The sequence below is a fragment of the Mobula birostris genome, chromosome 23 (genome assembly GCF_030028105.1).
Source record: "Mobula birostris isolate sMobBir1 chromosome 23, sMobBir1.hap1, whole genome shotgun sequence".
NCBI lineage: Eukaryota > Metazoa > Chordata > Chondrichthyes > Myliobatiformes > Myliobatidae > Mobula > Mobula birostris.
In genome coordinates this window covers 28,259,542-28,283,362 of record NC_092392.1, presented here as the reverse complement: position 1 = coordinate 28,283,362, position 23,821 = coordinate 28,259,542, and the positions used below count along the sequence as shown (strand labels likewise).

Genomic DNA, 23,821 nt, shown 5'->3' with positions numbered 1-23,821 from the left:
TGCTAAATCTCCTCTGTACCCTTTCCAATGCTTCCACATCCTTCCTATAGTGAGGTGACCAGAACTGGACACAATACTCCAAGTGTGGCCTAACCAGAGTTTTATAGAGCTGCATCATTATATCGCGACTCTTAAACTCTATTCCTCGATTTATGAAAGCTAACACCCCATAAACTTTCTTAACTACCCTATCTACCTGTGAAATGTTGGAGGAGTCCAGGCATTCCCAACCTTTTTTATGCCATGGACCAATACCAATATGTCAAAGGATACTGCACAATGTAGACCGATTGTAGATCCGGGCAGAGAAATGGCAGATAGAGTTCAATCTGGACAAGTGTGAGGTGTTGCAACTTGGGAGGTCAAATGTCAAAAGAATATGTTGAGTCATTGGCAGGACAAAGGGTGTTTGAGGTGCAAGTATCAGAGATATCAATCATACAGGCAAAGGGCTAGTTTAATTTGGCATTGTGATCAGCACAGAGATTGCGGACAGAGGGGCCTGTTCTTCTGCTGTACTGTTCTGTGTTCCATGTAAGGCTAAACAATAAACACTGTTGGTGCACAGATGTTGAAAATAGTGTGTTATGGGCCAAATGCAGGGAAATGGGTTAGGATGGACCGGTTGGGCTGAAGGGCCTATTTCTGTGCTGTATAACTCTGAGTCTAAGCAACCAAATTTTAGAATAGAGTAACATTTATCAGTATTTGTAAATGGTTGTTTATCTGCTCCTGTAAGTTGTAAAGACATTGGCTGAAGTGTGTAAATGTGTGTATGTGTTGGCAAATGTAATTAGTGTCATGGTGTCTGAGGTAATAGACTTTGGGCATAAGGCAGGCACTCCATAAGTGGATAAATGCAGTGTGGAATTGACGGAGTGTTTAAACGCCTGGGCTTTCATCATTATAAGCTACATCACAGCTGTATTAAATTATAAAGGCTTCAATGCTGCACTTTATCAGAAGAGATCATGACTGTTCAGACCTCATTTGAAATTTGAGCTAACTTTTGGAAATACAAAGTTGAAAGCGTAGGCACTATGCTGGTAATGTGTAGCTTGAATCAAGCAGTACTTTAATTTGAAGAATACAAGTTTGAAGTAATGTTGATTTCCAAGGTGGTGGAGAACATCCAATGCCCCTCATCAAAATTCATTCCTGGGACATAGCTGCGATGACAGATTGGGCAATTGAGGATGACATTCCACTGTTATTTAACAGCAGCTTGGTTCAGTGCATGAACTTAAAGAAAGGTGCAGAGACAGAGATTCTCCTCAGAATCATGGTGGAAAATTGAAACCAAGTCAGGGCACCTGTTGCCTTTTCTCTCTTTACAGGCTGCGTGAGGTTAATTTTATTATCAAAGTATACACTACCCTATACTACCTTGAGATCCATTTTCTTACAGGCATTTACAGGTGAGTAAAGAAATACAATAGAATTTATGAAAAACCGTACATAAATGAGAACTAAGAAACAACCAAAGTGCAAGAGAAAGCCAAATATGCAAATAATTAAACAACGAGAACTTGAGCTGAAAGTGAGTCTGTAGGTTATAGAATCATTTCACAGTCCTGTGAAGTTATCCACACTAGTTTATTAAATTGATGGTTTAGGTTACTACCTGTTCCTGAACCTGATGTTGTGGAACCTAAGGCTCCTGTAGCTCCTTCTTGATGGAAGTCATGAGATGTGAACATACTCTGGATGATGGGGAGTCCTTGACGATGGATGCTGCTTTTTTGTGACAGTACTCCATGTAAATGTTCTCAATGGTTGGGAGGGCTTCACCTATGATGGACTGGGCGGTATCCACCACTTTCTGTAGTCTTACCTGTTCCTGGGCATTGGGGTTACCATACAAGGCTGTGGTGAAACCAGTCAGGATACTCTCCACTGTGCATCTATAGAAGTGTGTCAAAGTTTTAGATGACTTGCCGAACCTACACAAACTTTGAAGAAAGTTGAAGCACTGCCATCTTAGTGATGGCACTTACGGGCTGGTCCCAGAACAGTTCTGAAGGTGGGGAGGAACAGATTAATGTTCCTGACTGGTTTACTTGCTTCTCCCTGATTTTCTACTGGCCGCCGAAAAATACACCAACTATTATCAGTCAATAATCAGAGCATGGCTGCGAGAGCCAGTTCTGTCATGGCAGGTTAGTGTCTGAACCAGGTCGTCCACAACCTGATTAGAACACTGTAAACCTGGCTCAATGATAATGTTGAGCCTTGCTCCTAATGTTAAAAAATTTCCCATCAGCAGGGTTTATTTCCTTGTGTTAATGGGAGTTGATTGGAAACACTGAGGGAGCTTTGTTTAAACTGACACCAGTCAGGGTTAAGTTTCTGACAGAAGCAGCTCAGAGCTCAACCTTCATGTGCACCAACTACCAACCTTTGTTCTTTTTCACTTAATAAGCTCAAGCTTTGTTGAACAAAAAAACTTTCAACATGCTCTTTATCTTTTGGTTTCAACTGGATAGTCGTAACTTTGGCAAATGAATGATCGTTGATGATTTTCAAAGGCCTCTCTCTCATCATAAGTATCACATGGGTTCCACTATTGCTTATATCTTCTAATTAGAGCGGCAGAGACGGTGAACATTCAGCCCATTGGGTTCATTCTGGCTTTCAAGAAAGTAGCCATATCAATTCCAATCCCCCCCTTATTTCCCCGTACTCTACTATGTATTCTCTGTCACATGGGTATCAAATCTCCTTTGATGGTTTTTAATTAGCCTACACCAGGGGATGATTAGCTTCAGCCAATTAACCTGGCAATACATTTTTGGGATGCTGGAGGAAACTGAAGAACCTGGGGTTTCTCATTTCCTGCTGCCTTTTTTAACAGCTGCTACAAAATACCTCAGGGCTGATTAGGGGCAGGAACATGATAACTTGTTTCCATACTAGGTTGTGAAACCTAATTCTGTTGGCCGCTTTTCACATTAAAGAGCTATAGAGCATAAAACTTTACAACACAGTACAGGCCCTTCGGCCCACGATGTTGTGCTGAACTTTAATGTACTCTAAGATCAATCTAACCTTTTGCTTCCACATCACCCTCCATTTTTCTTTCATCCATGTGCCTTGCCTACTTAAGATCCTCTTAACTGTTTCGAGCGTATCTGCCTTCACCACTCCTGGCAGTTTATTCCATATACCTGCCATTCTCTATATAAAAAAACTTACTTCTGACATCCCCCTCCCCAACCCACCAGACATTCCTCCAACCATAAATTAATGCCCTGTCATGTTAACTATTTCCACCCTGGGAAACGTCTCTGGTTGATAACTTACCATCTTGTACACCTCTAACAAGTCACCTCTCATCCTTCAAAGAGAACAGATCTAGCTCACTCAATCTATCTTTATAAGACATGCTCTCTTATCCAGGCAACGTTCTGGTAAATCACCTCTGCACCCTCTCTAAAGCTTCCACACCCTTCTTATAATGAGGCGACTAGAACCGAACACAGTTTTCCAAGTATGCATTGTACAGAAAGTCCTGAACCTTCTCACTGGTACATGGAGAAAGCAAAACCTACGAGTATGGTAAATATAAAGCAAAACAGAACTTGCTTGATAAACTCATTAAGGGAGCCATCTCCCAGGGGGTGGTGAGAGTGTGGAACGAGCTGCCAGCGGAACTGGTGGATGTGGGTTGATTAAGAGAAGTTTGGACAGCTACGTGGATGGGAGGGGTATGGAAGGCTATGTTCTGGGTGCAGGTCAATGGGACTAGCAAAAGACTAGCTCAGCATGGACTAGATGGGCTGAAGGGCCTGTTTCTGTGCTGTGTTCTCACTGACTCTATGATTTCTGTTTTTATATTAAGAGGATTTCTTGGTTTTGTTTGTACCTGTTGGGAGAAAAAGCCTTTCTGTAAATTCAGATAATCAGGGAAAAGGAGAGAGAATGATGGAATAAAAGAAAACTCAGCTGTCTAAAACACTGAGCGGAATTCTGTCTTCCTGGTGCTCTAGATGATGCTTCTCATGCCTCAGTCCTGGTAACGTGTTTTATTATTGTTACCTTTCCAAGGTACATGGGAAAGAACTTGCTTTGCATGTCATCATACAAGGCAGTGGAGTAGAATTAGGAAGGCCATTCTGCCCATCACATCTGCTCTGTCATTCCATCATGGCTGATTCATTTTCCCTCCCAAACACATTCTCCTGCCTTCTCCCCATAATCTCTGACACCTTCCCTAATTAAGTGTCTATTAACGTGCTTTAACAGGGTGGAGGAGCAACACCTTATATTTCATCTGGGTACCTCCCCTCATCTGATGGTTTGAATATCAGTTTCTCCTTCCAGTGAACAAATCTACCCCCCACCCCCATCTTCCTCTATTCCCCACTCTTCTCACCTGCCTATTACTTCCTCCTGGGTCTCCTCCTCCTTCCCTTTCTCCTATTGTCCACTCTCTTCTCCTGTCAGATTCTTTCTTCTCCAGCCCTTGTTGCTTCTCAGCCACCTGGCTTCACCTGTCACCTTCCAGCTAGCCTTTTCCCCTCTCCCCACCTTTTTATTCTGGCAACTCCCCCCTTCTTTCTCAGTCCAGTAAAAGGGTCTCGGCCCGAAATGATGACTGTTTATTCCTTTCCATGCCTGACCTGCAGAGCTCTTCCCGCGTTTTGCGTGTGTTGCTTTAAATACACCCGGTATCTTTGCATCCACAGCTGTCTGTGCAATGAATTCCAGAGACTCACCACCCTTTGGCTAAAGAAATTCCTCCTCATGTCTGTTCTAAAGTGACATCCTTTTTCCCTCTGGTCCTAAACTCCCCCATTGGAAACATCTGCACATCTATTCTATCTAGATCATTGACATTGCACAGTGCATCGAGATGGTACAAGAGAAAATTAACAGAATACAGAATGAAGTGTTACAGTTGCAGAGAAAGTGTGATGCAGGTAGATAGTATGGAGCAAGGTAATAATGAGGTATATTGTCTGGTCAATTGTCCACCTTTTCATACCTGGGAGCCATTCAATAGTCTGATAACAGTGGGATAGATGCTGTCCTTGAGTTTGGTGGGAGGTACTTTCAGGCTTTTGTATCTTCTGCCTGATGGGAGGAGGGAGAAGAGAGAATGTTTGAGATGGGAGGGGTCTTGAAACACATTACACTGGATTATACAGTACACCTCGCTCTGTTACACTCTGGTTGGGAGTTTGAAATATTATTGCGTTCCCATCAGCGCATTGTTCCAATGACCTGTGCCAACTTCCCTCAGCTTCACGGGGATTACTTCATTCTGCTTCAAGGAATTCCCATTAGAAGTGAAGTTTACAGACCTCAATGTTCTTTGCAAGTATGTAACCAAACTTTGTAGGTTCCAGGAACTCGTTAAGTTTGATCTTACCTTTGGCTCTGAGAGAAAAAGAAAACCTGTAGAAATGGCAATCACATTAGAAATTTCACTCTGATTTAGGGTCCGATTTATTTATCACATGTTCATCAAAATATACAGTGAACTGCATCAACCAATACAAAGTAAGGATGTGCTGGCAGCCCACAAGAGTCGTCACACTTTCCCTCGCTAACATAGCATGTCCATTGGTTGCAAAAGCTGTTTTTTTAAAATCATGAAGTTCACACATCTGTTTCAAAACTTGTTTGATTGCTGTGAAAGTTACATTTTAGAATGATTAATCATTGTATTTACCCAGATAAATTCCCTTGGGAAAATTCTCATGTTAATGTTTCTGAGCAGAACATGATTGAGATAGTGGATAATATTATTTCACCGCATAATTTTATTTTGCATCCTGTTCTTTCAGTTTCTCTTCTGTGAAAAATAATGTGCAGATGCTGGAAATCTCTAATAAAAATAAGACGTACTGGAAATCCTCAGCAGGTCGTGCAGTATGTGCAGAGAGAAACAATTCACATTGCAGCTCCTCATCTCTTCATCCAAATTAAGGGTCCCAGACTCTTTTTGCTTGTTTATTGTGGCAGTAGCCCAGCTTTGGAGTTGAGATTCTATACTGAAGTGCAGTAGTCTTCCACATCCTGAGTTCTCAGAGTTAATGTTATATTGTTCTGTAACATCTCATTTAAAGAATCTACCTCAAATAGTATGGGTGGTGGAAAGGAAGGGGGCAGATACCAGAATAAGAAGGTGGCGGGGAGCGGAAGGAGGACAAGTTGGCAGGTGATAGGTGAGACCAGGTGTGTGGGTGAGGGAGAGATGAAGTAAGAAGCTGGGATGTGATGGCAGAAAAGGGGAAAAGGAATCTGAAAGGAGAGGAGAGTGGACTATGGGAGAAAGGGAAGGAGGAGGGGAACCAGGGGAAAGTATATCTTCGTCATAATGCTGGTCTGGCTGTTGGCACACATCCTGAGATTGAACGAAAACATGCTGAAAGATTATTGTGGTATCGGCCGTATGATTAAATAATTCTTGAGGAGGAATTTGGGTATGAAACTCTGGATAAGGAAGCACAGGATGTTACAGAACTGTAACTCAAATAGGTTCATGGTTAGGTTATAAGTTGATTACAACAAACAAACTTTAGATTGTATGAAACAAGAGTAATTAATAGTGATGGGGAACTGATAGATTGATGGGGTAGTGTCTGTCAGATGAAATGGAACCTGTAGTTTTTGGTATGAGGTAGGGTTAAACTAAACCTTGCTGATACTGGAGCCATTGGAATTCAATTAATCCATCTACTTCTGATGATAAATGGTGCATGAAATCTAAATATCTGTCAAAAAGTTCTGTGATGATTTAAGTCCAGCATTTTGGATAAAGAGTCAAAACTCAAATGATAACCAGAGGCTGAGGATTAATTTATCAGTGGTGACATTGCCATTAAACTGTGAGCAACAATAATGCTCTCTCGGTTATTGAAATTCAGCCTTTGCTGAGAATGTGCGGACAATCTGCTTTCACACTAAATAGCCCGAAACCTGCACATTCTCAACTCCTGCTGCATGTGTGGTCAGATACGGACGGTCAGTGCAGAGCCTGAGAAGTGCAGTCCGCTTCTGCAACAGCTTCCAAACATTGGTGTTTCACAGTGTGACACCGGAGGGGTCTCCACCATTGAGCACATCTACTTAGAGAACTGTCAGGGAAAAAGCAGCGTCCATTATTAACGACGGCCACCATCCTGGCCATGTTCTCTTGCTACTACAATCAGGAAGGAGGTAGAGGAGCCTTCGGTCCCACGCCACCAGGTTCAGGAACAGTTATTACCATACAGCCATCAGGCTCCTGAATCAGAATGGATAACTTCACTCACCTCAACACTGAATTGATTCCATAACTTACAGACTCACTTTCAGGGACTCCACAACTTATGTTCTCGGTATTATTTATTTGGTTATTTTTTTTATTTGTCGTCTTTTGCATGTTGGCAGTTTGTCAGCTTTGCGTGCATTTTTTCATTGATTCTATTGCTCTATTGTGAATGCCTGCAAATAAATGAATCTACATATACGTGACATATACGTACTTTGATAGCAAATTTACTTTGAACTCTGAATCTGTATGGGGCTGCCAGTGTTAATGTAAAAGACACATTTCACGGTATGTTTCCATGTACGTGTGATAAATAAACTCGAATCTTAATCTTGAAGTAGTCAAAAAGCAGATGCTGTGCTGACCCTTACCTGAACACAGATAAAAACATCTTCCTGTCACAGAGAGGATGCATCTGGAGTAATTTGCCTGAGTCTGATGTCCTCACAAATGAAACCTGTGCCAGAGAGAGTGAAGTTAATGAGATAAAGCAAATTGGAGTTGTACTGTCTTGTGTTTAGAAGATGCTGGGATGATCATAAGACCATGAGATAGATGAGCTGAAGTAGGCCATTCGGCCCATCGAGTCTGCTCCACCATTCAATCATGGGCTGATCCAATTCTTCCAGTCATCCCCACTCCCCTGCCATCTCCCCATTCCCTTTGATGCCCTGGCTAATCAAGAATCTATCCATCTCTGGCTGAAATGCACCCAATGACTTGGCCTCCACAGCTGCTTGTGGCAACAAATTCCACAGATTTACCACCCTCTGACTAAAGTAATTTCTCCACATCTCTGTCCTAAATGCATCTCCTTCAATTCTGAAATCATGCCCTCTTGTCCTATCCTAGACTCCCCTACCAAGGGAAATAACTTTGCCATATCTAATCTGTTCAGGCCTTTTAACATTTGGAATGTTTCTATGAGATCCCCCCTCATTCTCCTGAACTCCAGGGAATACAGCCCAAGAGCTGCCAGACGTTCCTCACACTGTAACCCTTTCATTCCTGGAATCATTCTCGTAATCAACCGTGTAAGATTCTTGCAGGTTGGTCATTGGAAATTGACCCATGATTAAGCTCAGATTAAATTGGAGGATTGCTGAGCAGATTGGCTCAAAGGGCTGGAAGGGCCTGCGCCACACTGTATCTCAATAAATAGATAAATTAATCATGAAAGAATTTCCAATGGCCAATTAATGTACCGACCGGTTCATCTTTGGAATGTGGGAGGAAACTGGAGCACCCGGAGTAAATCCACATGGTTGACAGGGAGGACGTATAAACTCCTAACAGGGAGTGGCACGAATTGAACCCAGGTTTCCTGTATTATACAGTGTTGTGCTAACCACTACACTACTGTGCCATCCTAACCGGGAAGGTGTGAAGATAGTCTTTGCCATCTCTCTAGATGTGGGTTCAGCCACTCAGAGCAGAGATGAGGAGAAATGCCTTCACCCAGATAGTGGTGAATCTTCAAAATTCTCACCCTAAGAGGACAGTGGAGGATCGGTCACTGAGTATATCTGAGATGGTGATGAATGGATCTCTGCATATTAAGGGGGATTAAGGGCTATCGATTACCCAAGTTCCACAGGGCCATGAGAAATGGCCAGAGGGCTGTCATCTCAGCAAGTGCTATTCATTTCAAAGGAACAGATGGATGTTGTCCACTTGGTGATTTACAAACAGCTTCTTCCCCTCTGCTATCAAGTGTCTAAATGGTTCATGAACACTGCCTCGCTGTTCCTCATTTGCTCTTTTGTAATTGGGAGTAATTTATTAATGTATTGCACTGCAAAACAGTAAATTTCACAACATATCTCGGTGATAATAGAGCTGGTGCTGATTCTGAATCAACCAGAGGGAGTGAGTAGTGCAGTCTCTCTGTCTGCTCCACAATAGAGAGCAGGAAGTCATGTGAGGCTGTATTGTCTGCCCACTATGGGTCTCCGTCCATCTCTTCTGTGGACTTAGTGGTGCTTATCTGGGATTCATTAGTTCCCGAATTCCCCCAAAACTTTCCTATTCATGATTATTTAATGTCACTTCCAGTACATGAGTGTAAAGGAGAATGAAATAATTGTTAGTCTGGGTCCGATGCAGCACAAAAAACACAATAAGATAAAGAACAGAATACTAAAAAACACAATAGATATAAATACATAAGATAGTTTATATACATAGATTGATTGTATGTCCATAAAATGATGCTAGGCAAAGGAGTCTCTCTACACAAGATGACCCTGACAGGAAATGATAAAGTAGTAGGATTGGGGGTGTGGCGGGGTGGGTTAGTGGGCGGAGGTGTTGATCAGCCTCACTGCTTGGGGAAGGTAACTGTTTTTGAGTCTGCTGGTCCTGGTGTGGATGCTGCATATCCACCTCCCTGATGGGAGTGGGATAAACAGTCCATGAGCAAGGTGGATGGGATCCCTTGTGATATTTCTGGCATCTTTCTGTATATATGTCCTAGATGGTGGGTAGGCTGGTGCCAGTGATGTACTGAACAGTTTTGACGACCTGCTGTAGAGCCTTCCTGTCTGCCTCAGTGCAGCTTCTGTACCACGCAGTGATGCAGCTTGTTAGGATGCTCTCTACTGTGCATGTGTAGAATGATGTGTGTAAAGTCCAGCTCTCTCCTGCCTCCTCAGAAAGCAGAGGAAAGTAGTTTCCTATCCATGTGTCTGTACAATTCTATTTTAAATATTGTTTATGTACTTGCTCAATCATCTTTTCTGGAATTTTTGCTCTGAGTGAAGATGTTAAATATTGTTTATACACCTGTCTCAATCATTTCTTCCAGTAATATATTCCATAAACTGGCCACCATCTGAGTGAAAAATTTGTCCCTCAGATTTGAATTAAGTCTCTCCTGTCTCACCTTAAATCTGTGCTGTCTAGTTCTTGATTCTGTGTGGCTTGACCAACGTTATGTACAACACCGAACCCGTGAAAGTGGAACGCTAATCCTTCCGTGAGGTGCGGGTTTGGGTGTTATTTTGTTTTGCTTGCCCTGTCTTTCCTTGGGATTCATGTCTGGGCATCTAACCGCTGAGCCTCTCCCAAAGAGGGGGAATGCACACAGACTGGTATATGTCTCCTTTTGAACAAGTGCATCAAATTACAAGCCAGCTATCTCACGTAGAATGTGTTCATGCTTGCTGTAAGGCAGCTGACACCTAGGGGCACTTGGAAGAGCTCTATGTAAACCTGCTCAGATCAGAGGTGGGTTTATTCCCTTTGCATATTTAGTTACATTTTACACAACATGGACATCAAAGCCACTGATTTCCAACATGGATATCAAAACCACTGGTCTCCAACATGGACATCAAAGCCTCTGGTCTCCAGCATGGGCATCAAAGCCTCTGGTCTCCAACATGGACATGAAAGCCTCTCGTCTCCAACATGGGCATCAAAGCCTCTGGTCTCCAGCATGGGCATCCAAGCCTCTGGTCTCCAACATGGACATCAAAGCCTCTGGTCTCAAACATGGACAACAAAGCCACTGCTCTCCACTAATAGTGCCACAGGGCCTAATGTTCGCAACTGGCTTTAATTGGGGAAAATGATCACACAACATGAATTTAACAGTGTGATTGTATGAGAAGTTATTTATACACAGAATCCTTGACAGAGTCTGTTCTATTACGGGGATTAACTTCCCCGCCATCAAGCACATCTTCAAGAGGCACTGTCCATCAATAAGGGCCCATCACACATGACGTGCCCTCTTCTCATTGCTACCATCAGGGAGGTACAGGAGCCTGAAGACCCACACTCAATGATTCAGGAACAGCTTCTTCCCCTCTGCCAGCAGATTTCTGAATAGCCCATGATTATGACCTCGGTAATCATATTTTGTTCTAATTATTTATTTTTGTAACTTATAATAATTTTTATCTTGCACTGTACCACTGCCACAAGACAACAATGTCGGTGATAATAAACCCGATCCTGAATCTGGCTAATAACTGAAATTGAATTTTTTAGACTCATCAAAGTGATTGATTTGCTGGTGACCTCAAGGCCTCAGCTAGGTCTGTGGGCTGAGGATTGGCAAATGGCATTCATTCCAGACAAGTGCAAACTGTTGCGTTTTGGTAAATCAAACCAAAGTAAATGGTAGGGGCTTGGGGAGTGTAGCAGAATAGAGGGGCCAAAGAGAGGAGGAATATAATATGTTAAAAGTGAAAAACAGAAAAAAAATTCTGCCAGAACAACACACACAAAATGCTGGAGGAACTCAGCAGGTCAGGCAGCATCTATGGAGAAGAATAAATAGTCGACATTTCAGACTGAATTCTATGTGTGTTATATTGAGAGTGATGTTGCAAGTAGACAGGCTGGTGACGAAGGCACTTGGCACATTGGCTTTCATCATTCCTGGCATCTGAGTATTGAAGCTGGGATGTTATATTGCAGTTGTCCAAACACTGGGTGAGGCCAAACTTAAATTATTGTTTACTGTTTTGGTCATCCTGTTATAGGAAAGACGTCATTAAGCTAGAAATAGTGCAACGAAGATTTATGAGGATGTTACCGTGACTTGAGGGCCTGAGTTATTGAGAGAGGTTGGGCAGGTTAGGATTTTATTCATTAGAGCATTGAGACTGGAGGGTGACATTATAGAAGTGTATAAAATCATGAGTAGCTTATATAGGAGTAACGTGCATGGTTGTCCCCTGAAAAAAAAGACTAAAAACTAGATACCATAGGTTTATGATGAGAGGGGAAAGATTTCAAAGTGACCCGAGGGACATCTTCTTCACACAGAGGCTGGTAGGTGTATGGAATGAGCTCCCTGAAAAAAGCAGAGAATGAGGGAGTTGCAATAATCTTTAAATGATATTTGAATAAGTAGGCAGATAGGAAAGGTTCAGAGGGACATGGGACAAATGCAAGCAGTAAAACAGGTGAGCACTTTGGTCAGCATGGACCAGTTGGGCTGTAGGGCCTGCTTCTGGGCTGTAAGACTTTATGACTCTAAGCTCCCAGCAAAACATTTTGTTTGGGCAACTCTGTCACACAGGTCTGGAGAGGGGGCTCAGTCCTGAATTCGAGTGTTGTCTATGTGGAGTTTGCACGTTCTCCCTGTGGTTGTATAGGATACACTTTGGTGCTCCAGTTTGCTCCTACATTCCAAAGGTTGAGGGATTCAATATCCCCCAGTGTAGGGTTTGGAGAGAGAAATTGGGGCTAGATTCAATTGCCCCTAGTGTAGCATTTGGAGGGGAAATTAGAGAGTAGATACAAAATTCAAAGTAAATGTATAAACAAAGTCACTAAATGTCATCATTTGCTAGCCTGAGATTCATTTTCTCAGTGTCGTGTAATGAATCTGAGGATAGTATATGGTAATGTGTAAATACTTTGATAATAAATTTACTTTGAACTTTACACTTTGAGATTCAATTGTCCCTAATTTAGGTGTCTGGAGGGGGAATTGTAGGGGTAGATTTATTTGCCTCTTGTGTAAGTGTCTGGATGGAGGATTGTGGGGGTAGATTCAAATGCCTTCAGTGTAGGGAGAATTAAAGGGTAGTGATTGGCACGTGCAAGGGAAAACAGGTGAATTGCTGAAAAAGCTCTGAGACAGCATGGATTTGACGTGTTGAGTGACCTTCTGTGTTGTAAGGGATCATGAATCCTCTCTGACACATGGTTTGATGTAACATTTCCTATGGGATTTGATGGTAATTCGTTATCTTTGAAATGTAAACGCTGTTGGGATGAAGGAAGCTCCAGAGACATTCTCTGCCCAGCAGTCTCCATGGCAACTGACACATTGTGTTGGTGTGATTGTTTGAGCGACGTATACCGTCAGGATTCAAGCCAACTGTTCTGACGTCTACCTCCACATCTGATCAATTGACAAGGCCTCAGATCCTGTGAAAGTGTGGTGTTGGGTGTTATAAAGACGGGAGATTCTGTAGATGCTGGGAATTCAGAGCAACACACAAAGTGCTGGAGGAACTCAGCACGTCAAGCAGCATCTATGGAGGGGAATAAAGAGTCGATGTTTCAGGCTGAGGCCCTTTGTCAGGAAGGGACAAGTGTTGAGGTGTTGGTTGGTGCACGTCACCAAAACATAAGGGTGGACACCAAACCTCACAAAGCCAGGGGAAGCTGCCTCTTGTGTTTACTTATTGGAGTTTTTGGAGTTTGGGAGTTTGAGTGTAAACATGATTCTTCAAGTTTTCCAAGTGAAATGCTGTAATTTTTGTTAGATAGAGTGATAAGAGTCAGAGAACATTACAGAACAGAAACAGGCCTTTTGGCCCATTTAGTTCATGCTGAACTATTATTCTGCCTACTTCCATCAACCCACAACCGGACCATAGCCCTCCATACCCCTCCAATCCGTGAACCTATCCAAACTTCTCCTAAACGTCGGATTCAAATCCGCATCCACCACTTCTGCTGGCAGCTTGCTCTACACTCTCACCACCCTCTGAGTGAAGAAGCTCCTCCTCAGGTTTCCCTTAAGCATTTTACCTTTCACCCTTAACCCATGACTTCCAGTTCTAGTCTCACCCAGCCTCAGGGAAGAAAAGCCTACCTGCATTTATCCTGTCTATATCCTCAAAATTTTGTATACCTCTATCAAATTGCCACTCATTCTCCTACTTTTAAGGGGAAAAAAGCCCTAACCTATGCAACCTTTCCCTATAAAACAGGCCCTCAAGCCCTGGCAACATCCTTGTAAATTTTCTCTGCACTCTTTCAATAACAGAACTTTGTGATTTCTTTTTCTTGCTGGTGCTCTCCATTTTATACACGTTCCATCTTCCAACCACCAATGTACAGAATAAGATGGCACTAAAGAGCTAAGAACTTGTTTCTGTTGGTTTTCTGCTTGTGAACTGAGCTTGTACACTCTATTCACATTGTAATCTGGTTTCTCCAATGGGGCAAACTCTACCTTGAAAAATTCCACCAAAGTTTATTCAGCTAGAGTGAGATCTGTTCAAGTGTCTTCAACCATCTGTGACATTTCATCCCAAGTCACCTACAAATCCTGAGTCATCTTCCTGACATCAACCAGTCTTCATTGTCCTCCCCTCACTCTGATAACCCCTCACCAATCCATCTCCATCGTCCTCCCCTCACTTTGATAACCCTCACCAACCCATCTCCAATGTCCTCCCTTGCTCTGATATCCCCTCACCAACCTAATGGCTTAAGTGGCCACTGAATATTGTCCCTGAGGAGGTGCTGGTGGTGGAGTCTTGGGGAGGGGTTGATTAGAATGTGGGAAGAATGAAATGGGATTAAAGCAGGAAAACAAGAGATTCTGCAGATGCTGGAAATCCAAAGCAACACACACAAAATGCTGGAGGAACTTGGCAGGTGAGGTAACATCTATGGAAAGGAATGTTTCAGGCTGAGACTCTTTATCAGGACTCAAGATTAGTGTAGGTAGATGCGTGAAGGTTGGCAGGGAATGGATGGGCAGAAGGGCCTCTTTCTGTGCTCTGTGGCTCATTAGACCATGTAATTGTGTGATACATTTACTCTGTTTCATTAATACCCACATAGCTTCAATTAATTTGAAATATCCAACAAATAATGAGCCTGGCACGGTAGCGTGGCGATTTACAGCACCAAGTGAGCCAGGTTCAATTCCCACCACCGACTGTAAGGAATTGGTATGCTCTCGCTGTGACCCTGTGCGTTTTGTCGAGGAGCTCTGGTTTCCCACCACATTCCAAAGACGTAAGGGGTAAGTAGGTAAATTAGTCACGTGTGTAATTTGGGCAGCAAAGGCTTGTTGGGCCAGAAGGGCCTGTTACCATACTGTATCTGTAATTAAAAAAGTATTAAAAATAAGTATCTCATCAAGCCAAGTAATTCATTGCAAAATTCTTTCCAGGTCAGAGGTTTGATGGGATACTTCAACTGTGACGACATAGGTATGTTTTCCTGTATCATTTGGATTTGGATTTGGTTGGGTCGGTGGAGGTGATGAATCTCCCAAAGGGATAACTTTCATTAGGTGTAGGAGTCACATATCTATTTTCTGTCTGTCCGTATTGTATTCTGTGTTGCATGTTTTAATATGGGCCGTGCTAATTTGTCACATGGGTGGGGACGTGGTACGAGTAATGAGTATAGGCACGTATTCACGCTTTGTGATGTCAGTTTTAGTTCGATTAGAGAGAGGCTGAGCAGGGGAATTGGCTATTTGTTGTTGACCGCTTATTTCATTTATTATGCTAATTATGCTAATTCTGATCACTCTTCTTTGCTGGCCTCATAATAAAGTATCAAACGTGCTTTTTTCGACTTGGCGCTCAGTTATTTGGAAGTGCGTCATACAGTGTCAACTCCTGAACTCGGTCTCTCAGCAGTTTTGGTTTGTAACTGCTGTATTGGGAGAACAACTTGATCCAAACCAGTGGCAGGATCATAATAAAAGGTGATGCTGGTTTTGATAAATGAGTCGGCTCTTTCAGGAGCATCGTTTGCAGCTCTCATGATATTGCAAAAGTTGCATGTCAACAGTTACCCTTGGTGGGTCCAGAGGTCTGGAAACTCCCTCCCAGTGCTCCCTGTATTGTGGTGTTACCTGTTAACAAGTTTTTACAAACAATGCTCTTCTCAGTCTCTGTACTTTCACAAATAATTCAATGTGTTTCCTGGTGCTTCAGGCTGTGAAGAAAAGACCATGAACTTTCCTGAGAAGAAAAGGGTGTGAAATAAATCCACTGAAAGAACTGATGTGTTGGGTCATTAAAATAAACCATTGTAAATTTCCAATAAAGTCCAAGGATTCTGGGTAAGGTCTCTGAAAAGCCATTTATTCACTGCGGCCTCTAGCTCTTCTTATTGTTTGGAGTGCACACCCTCCTGAGGGGATTGGCTGTGGCCTTTCCTGGAGCCAGTGTGGTTGGCGATAGGCAGCCTCATTATGGGAACCAGGTTCAATTGTTTGCAATTTAAAGAAAAGGACATTCTGTTTTTATGTTGTTGTATTCCAGGAATAATAAAATCTTTGATCTCCCTCTGGCTTTTTCCCCACTGTGAGGCCCCGTTTTTAAACCATACAGTATCTGCTGCTAACGGCCAGGTCCTGGGAGATGAGGGTCGATGTGGGAAGGAGGTTGCAGTTCCCGGATGTGGTGCACACAGCCCTACGCCCGGACATTGTACTATGGTCAACGGAAGACAAGAAAATAATTCTGATCGAGCTGACTGTGCCGTGGGAGGAGGGATGGGAAGAGGCCCACGAGAGAAAGGCCTTGAAGTACCAGCCCTTACTGCAGGAGTGTAAAGACAAGGGATGGCAGGCATGGTTGTTCCCTGTGGAGATCAGCTGCAGAGGTTTCCCAGCCAAATCAGCATGGCGGTTGTTGTCAGATCTGGGCCTGGACGAAAGGAGCAAAAAACAAGCAGCTTGTAGGATGGGGGAAGAGGCAGAACGAGCCTCTTGTTGGATTTGGAGTAGGCAAGAGGAGGGAAGCTGGAAGCCAGGAGCAGACGGGCAGTGATTTGGCCACCACTGCCGGCCCACCAACTGGAGAGTGTCGTGTTTAAAGGTCGAAACACTCGGTGAAGGTTAGAAACCAGCTGATGACATCTGCTCCTGGCTGAAGGCTACGGTTACCTTATAAGGTAACTGGAGAATGCACCCTAACAGGTGTATGTAACAAGTGTAATGCACTGAGGTTCTTGTTCTGTGATCAGAGTGTGCACGCAAGAGATTCTGCAGATGTTGGAAACCTTGAGCCACACATACAAAATGCTGGAGGAACTCAGCGGTCAGGAAGACCTCCAGAGTTGCTGCCTGACTTCATGGGTTCCTCAAGCACTTTGTGGAATTTCTGGGGGAGCTGGTTTGAGGATATTACTGCGTTATTCGTTCTCGAATGGGCTCTCATCTGCAGTGGTCATCTTCAAGTCTATCCACACCTGTCCTGATGACACTTCGTTGAAGAATGCTTTGTGCAGGTGCCCTGGCAGGTTTTGAGTGGATACGCAAGCAGAACCTTTGGACAACATTGGAGGAAGATCCATCCTTCCTGAAAGCATTTTCAGTATGTAACATCCAATCATAGACCTTAAACTTGGATGTAAACCAACAACATCTCACCCCATTTTCCCTCAGTGAGATCCATCAAACTGCAATGTGGCTCTGACCAGATTATTTGTCTTTACTCAGTTTGGACTATGGGAGAACTATTGCGCAGGGAACTATGATAACTTCCTACTGGAAACAGTGCATGGGATCTCTGGCATCCAGCTTTGCACTCTGATTAGAAGGGGTCTTCCCCACCCTCAATACTGCTTCAGAAAGTACCTGGGAAAAAAATAAAGTGGCGATTCTCTTTATTTTATTTATGTTTTATTATTTAGAGATGCAGCGCAGTAGCTGCCTCTTTCAGCCCACACCGCCCAGTTACACCCACGTGACTAATTAACCTACTGACCCGTATGTCTTTGAAATGTGGGAGGAAACCAGAGCCCCCAGAGGAAACCCACACGGTCAGAGGGAGAACGTCAGCACTCCTCGCAGACAACAGGTTACCCGTGCTGTAATAGCATTATGCTAACCTCTACACTACTGCACCGTCTCATGATCTTATAAGATCATCGCTCAGCCTCCTTCAATCTAGGGAAAGCAGTCCCAGCCTCTAACCCAAGTCCTTATAACTAATAACTTCCAGTCCTGGCAATATACTCACAGGTCTTTTTTGCACCTTGTCCAGTTTAGTGAGATCTTTCATGGTGCCAGGCAACCAGAATTCCAAATATGGCGTTAACAATGGAACATGATGTCCCACTTCTGTATCCTGACTGATGAAAGGCTTCTTCAGCACCCAGTCAAGGAAGCGTAAGTGCCCTCCGAAGACATTCTATTCTACAGCACTCCCTATGGTCCTACCATTCACATGAGGATCAGAATCAGGTTTATTGTCACTGACATCAGTCGTGAAATTTGTTGCTTTGTGGCAGCAAGGCAAGCACGGTAAATTACTATAAACTTAACGAATGAGACGGTGCTCGATTGAACTGAAATGAGCTAAACTGAATATGGCTGGACTCTTTCAATGTCTTTGAATGTTGGGATTTTAATTCTGTTTTTTTTTCCCACTCATTTTTATTCCATTTGTGCTATTTGCTATTTTACGCGTTGGGGGTTTGATGTTTTTCTTTAGATATAGATATAGATAGGTTAAGTGAGTGGGCAAGGGTCTGGCAGATGGAATACAACATTGGTAATTGTGAGGTCATCCACTTTGGAAGGAAAAGTGGAAAAGCAGATTATTCTTTGAATGGTAAAACAATTGCAGCATGCTGCTGTGCAGAGGGACTCGGGAGTGTTTGTGCATGGATCACAAAAGGTTGGTTTGCAGCTACAGCAGGCTATCAAGAAAGCATGATCTTAGGAATGGCAGAGCAGGCTCGACGGACCAGATGGCCTACTCCTGCTCCTATTTCCCCTATTCTTATGTTCTTTGAACGGGTTCCATGGTTTTTCTCTGTTTTGTGGCTGTCTGTGGGAAGGTGAATCCCAGGATTGTATACTGCAGGCGTACTTTGATAATAAATTGTACTTTGAGTCTTTGAAATGAATAGTGTAAAAGAAGAATAATGAGGTAGTGTTCATGAACCACTCAGAAATCTGAAGGTGGAGGGGAGGAGGCTGTTCCTGCATCATTGAGTGGGCCTTCAGGCTCCTGTACCTCCTTAGTGAGAATGGTAGTAATGAGAAGAGGGCATGCCCTAGATAGTGAGGGTACCTAATGATGGATGCGCCTTCTTGAGGCATTGCCTTTGCATGTTTAATATGCTCACTGTGTCTGTCCTGTCGTGTCTTACCAGAATGCAGCACCTCGCATTTATCTGAATTAAACTCTGTCTGCCTTGGCCTGATTGATCGCAATCCAGTTTTAATAGCAGCAAAAAGGTAATATTTAACATTTGAGAACGTCAATTGTTCACAGCGTTCTTATTCTGTGATTTTGTGGAGTTATCCTTGTGGTACGTTTCTGTTTCAGTATCTACATCTGAGGTAATCAGTTCAGATTCCTGAAAGGACAATGAACCCATGAACTCTGCCTCACTATTTTTGATGTGTATTTGGACTACTTATTTAATTATACAGAGATAGATAGATAGATGTGCATGTGTGTGTGTGTGTGTGTGTGTGTGTATGTATTCCGGTTAAATTGGACACATTGGGACCAATGCATTTTGTCCCAATTAAGCAGCTGCCCCAATTAGCAGAATTTTCATGAAAATAGTTAAAATGGTATAAAAAAAAGCCCAACTGTCATTTAACTGAGTAACAAATTATGTATTTAAATGAAATACAGAACAAATTGGAACACGGCCAATACTACTGTACTATAAATCTGTGTGTTAGTTCCTAATAGTTATTGATGGAGGAAATCATCCAGTGTACACTGCCATAGTCTTTTGATTGACTGTAAATGAACAAAATCAGTGCAGAAATCTTGTGCCGGTAATGGACTGCCTCCAAACAATGCTTTCGACGATTTCATCCTCCAAATATTCATTTTCATTGTAACGTGCAAGATGATTTTAGATACCTTAAAATTCTTCATGGGTCCTAACTTGTTGGAAGTAGTGAAATTATTTCATTTTCACTCCCAGCGTTTCTGGCATCTCCAAGTCTGAATGCTCAAAACCACAGTGAGCAAAACAGCTCTGATTTGTCTTACTGCTCATTTCTCGCCAACTATCAGTGACAAAAATCACTGCTTTTTGAACACAAACACAAGTAACTGATGCTATTTAAAAACTTACTTTACTTTATACTTTATTGTCACCAAACGATTGATACAAGAATGTACAATCATCACAGCGATATTTGATTCTGCGCTTCCTGCTCCCTGGATTACAAATATTAAATAGTAAAAATAGTAAAAAACAGTAAATATTAAAATTTTAAATTATAAATCATAAATAGAAAATAGAAAAATGGAAAGTAAGGTAGTGCAAAAAAAAAAAACGAGAGGCAGGTCTGGATATTTGGAGGGTACGGCCCAGATCCGGGTCAGGATCCGTTCAGCAGTCTTATCACAGTTGGAAAGAAGCTGTTCCCAAATCTGGCCGTATGAGCCTTCAAGCTCCTGAGCCTTCTCCCGGAGGGAAGAGGGCCGAAAAGTGTGTTGGTTGGGTGGGTTCACTCTGAACATGGTGTAGCGTCTAACTCTGCCACATGACGTGCACGAGACTGATACTAGTTAGAAATGTTTGGCAACAGTCTTCTGTCTCAATTGAGTGGCATAATGTCCCAAAAAAATGAAGAGAATCCCAGCTATTTTCTTGATTTGTTTTTGTTCTTTCAGAGTTGTCCAAAATAAGCTGCTGTTCCAATTACTGACAGCCCAATTAACCACAATCCAGTGGAGATGTATATTTCTTTCTGTAATTTATAGTTTGTTTTTAAGTATTGCACTGTACTGCTGCTGCAAAACAACAAATTTCATGACATATGCCGGTGATAGTAAAACTGATTCTGATTTGGAGAAGTCCAGAGCTGAAACATTAACTTTAATTATCTCTTCTCGGATGTTGCCTGACCAGTTGAGAGTTTCCTGCATTGTCTGGTTTTCTTTCAGAATTCCAGCATCTGCGGTGTCAGTTTGATTTTCCACCATGTCTATTGGTTCTGTATTTCAGATTAGATAATCATTTCATAGAACAGTCAGGCACCATACAGGCTCTTCCTTCCATGACGATGTCCTGACCATTCAGCCATTATCATCTGAGCTAACACAGCTGGTATCTATTTATTGTCTATTTATTTATTTGTTGAGATATAGCATGGGATAGGGCCTTCTGGCCCTTTGAGCTGTGCTGCCCAGCAATCCCTCGATTTAATCCTGGCCTAATCTGGGACAGTTTCCAATGACCAGTTATCCTACTGGTCCATCTTTGGAATGTGGGAGGAAATTGGAGCACCCAGAGGAAACCCATGCAGTCACGGGGAGAGCGTACAAGCTTTCTTACAGGCAGCGGTGGGAAAACCAGGCTCGGAATGAAAGGGAGGCTTTGGTGAGAAAGGCATCCTTAGTTAATAGAACATGTTGGCATGTGATGTTGTGCCAAACTTTTGACCTGCTCCTACAAACCCCTCCATTTTCCTATCATCCATGTGCCTATCTGAGAGTCTTTTAAATGCCCCCTAATATATCTGCCTCTACCAACACCCCTGACAAGCGCATTCCACACACCCACCACTCTCAGACTAAGTGCATGGGAGATGAACTGAGTATCACTGGACGGAGGACAGGGTCCAGTCCTAATGTTCAAAGTAAATTTATTATCAAAGTATGTTCATGTCACGAGATTAACTTTCTTGTGGGCATTCACAGTAGAACAAGTAATACCAATACAATCAATGAAAAACGACATACAAGCAAAAACTGACAAACAACCAGTGTGAAACAAAAGACAAACTGTGTAAATAATGGGAAAAAACCCACACAAAAAATAAATAAATAAATAAATAAATACTACTGAGAACATGAGCTGTGGAATCAGTTCAATGTTGAGGTGAGTGAAGTTATCCCCTCCAGTTCTGAAGCTCCCAAACCGCTGTACCCTGAGCAACTTGCACAGTCCAGGGAGACCAGCAGCCCCGACTCTGGATTCAGGAGGCTGAGGTCACCATCGTCACCGCAGTGGAGCACACAAAATGTGTACCTGGCTGATAGGAGGACCCTGCTGCAGGGTGGGATAGATATCATTCAGTTGCTGTTGAACATTTGGCAGCAGTTTGCGTTACCATACCCATGGCAAGCACCGGAAGAAATGCCCTGAAATTCGGATGCCAAGCGCGCACAGCCACTGCCAACTTGCAGAGTGAGGGAAGGAAATGAAGTTAATCGCCTTTCAGAAGATCTTACTTTTACCATAAGGTGACTCTTTACTTTTTGCCTGTCGCAGTGCACTTTGCAAACCTCAAAAATTTGATTAATGGAGGAAGCAAAAACCAGGACCAGGCAGATTATAAAACTATATATTAAATCCAAGATGTCACTTTTATTTTGGTGATTTATGCAACTTGAGAGCAGTTTCCAGATCCAAATCTCCCGTTGCCTTGCAACAGCCGATTATAAAATCTTATTTCCTTCTTGCTTGGAGGTGTTTGGGGGGAGGTTACTGAAGAAAATAGCATGCTTCCACTTCATAGAGAGGTAAGTGGAAGCTTGGTAGCCTTGTGCTTGGTGTCTAGTTAGTGAAGTACTGGAGGACATGCATTTGAGTTGGGGTGGGGTGCAAGTTTAAGATGCACAGGCCAATTTTCTTTTGGAACGGGCTGCAGGGAAAAGCAGTGGAAGCAGGTTTAGAGGTGGTCTTCAGGAGGTTGTTAGATACATGAATGTGCAGGGAATGGAGAGATATCGATCATCTTCACACCAGTATGCACTTGTTAACTTGTGTTTCTGTTACCAGTATGGTGCATGTCTTTCTGTGTGTGTACTGAGTTATCAGAACTGTCAGCAAATGAAAGGCATCGTAACTGACTGCCTGTAGGCAGCTGGTCTAGAGATAAACTCAAGAAGCAGGTTCATAATGCCCCACGTGAGAGGCTATGGAAACATAAGTCACTGTAATTGATGTGGGGCTATGATGCAAGTATTGTTCCAGAAGATCAGAACAATCTCAAAGTAATATCTTCAGTCCCCATTAAAGGGGTTACTGAGCATGGCTGACCCACCTAACCCCAACTGGCCAATACATCACAGGCACATCCCTGGGAGAGCTCAGCAGGTCAGGCAGCATCTGTTCCTCCAGCATTGTGTGAGTGTTACTCCAGATTTTGGGCATCTGCAGAATCGCTGGTGTTGATCTGCTCATTCCTCCCTGCTCAAGGGGTTAGATGGGACTAAGGAGGAAAAACGGGTTTGCATGGACTAGATGGGGCAAAGGACCTGCTGCTGTGCTATAATACTCTATGACTTTAACTCTATGAAGTTGAAGCCAAGACGTACTCAGCTCGATGGGCTGAATGTCCTGCTCCTGCCCATGTTTAATATGTTGCTATGTTCTTGCATATACATGGACATTAGCCCATGTTAATGGAATATCTACCTCAAGTGCAAGATTTAAGACACAAGGCATAGGAGCAGAATTAGGCCATTCAGCTCATCAAGTCTGCTCCCCCAGTCCATCATAGTTAATTTATTAACCCTCTCAACCCCATTCTCCTACCTTCTCCCCTGGCTAATCAAGAACCTATCAAATCACAAACAAGAGAAAATGTGCAGATGCTGGAAATCCCAGTAACACGCACAACATGCTGGAGGAACTCAGCAGGCCAGACAGCGTCCATGGAAAAGAGTGAACAGCTGACACTTCGGGCCAAAACCCTTCGGCAGGTCTGGAGAAAAAAATCTGAGTAGATTTGAAAGGTGGGGAAGGAGAGAGAGAAACGCCAAGTGATAAAGAGAAACTTGGAGGGAGAGTGATGAAGCAAAGAGCTAGGAAGTTGACTGAAGGCCATGGAAGAAAGAAGAAAGGGGGGAGGGGCACCAGAGGGGGATGATGGGTGGACAAGGAGATAACATGAGAGAG

The 23,821-nt window shown here is 43.0% G+C and overlaps 1 protein-coding gene and 1 long non-coding RNA gene across 7 annotated transcripts in view; one reads left to right on the top strand and one right to left on the bottom strand.

Annotated features, from left to right (window-relative positions):
* sema3d (sema domain, immunoglobulin domain (Ig), short basic domain, secreted, (semaphorin) 3D) overlaps positions 1-23,821 on the top strand; it is a 258,748-nt gene that overhangs the window by 51,471 nt on the left and 183,456 nt on the right. The window contains exons 2-3 of one of the 6 annotated variants that reach the window (XM_072241691.1): positions 15,141-15,180; positions 19,094-19,178. The exons of 4 other annotated variants lie outside the window; for them this stretch is intronic. The gene's annotated coding sequence lies outside the window, so the exon portion shown is untranslated. Of the gene's footprint in view, positions 1-15,140; positions 15,181-19,093; positions 19,179-23,821 lie in introns of those variants that run through there. One more of the 6 variants, XM_072241692.1, reaches the window with a different exon arrangement.
* Positions 5,002-23,821, bottom strand: part of LOC140186925 (uncharacterized) — a 63,166-nt gene continuing 44,346 nt past the window's right edge. The window contains exons 2-3 of the long non-coding RNA XR_011882966.1: positions 7,633-7,718; positions 5,002-5,076 (exon numbers count right to left, since the gene is read on the bottom strand). This is a non-coding gene — a long non-coding RNA (uncharacterized lncRNA). The remainder of the gene's footprint in view (positions 5,077-7,632; positions 7,719-23,821) is intronic.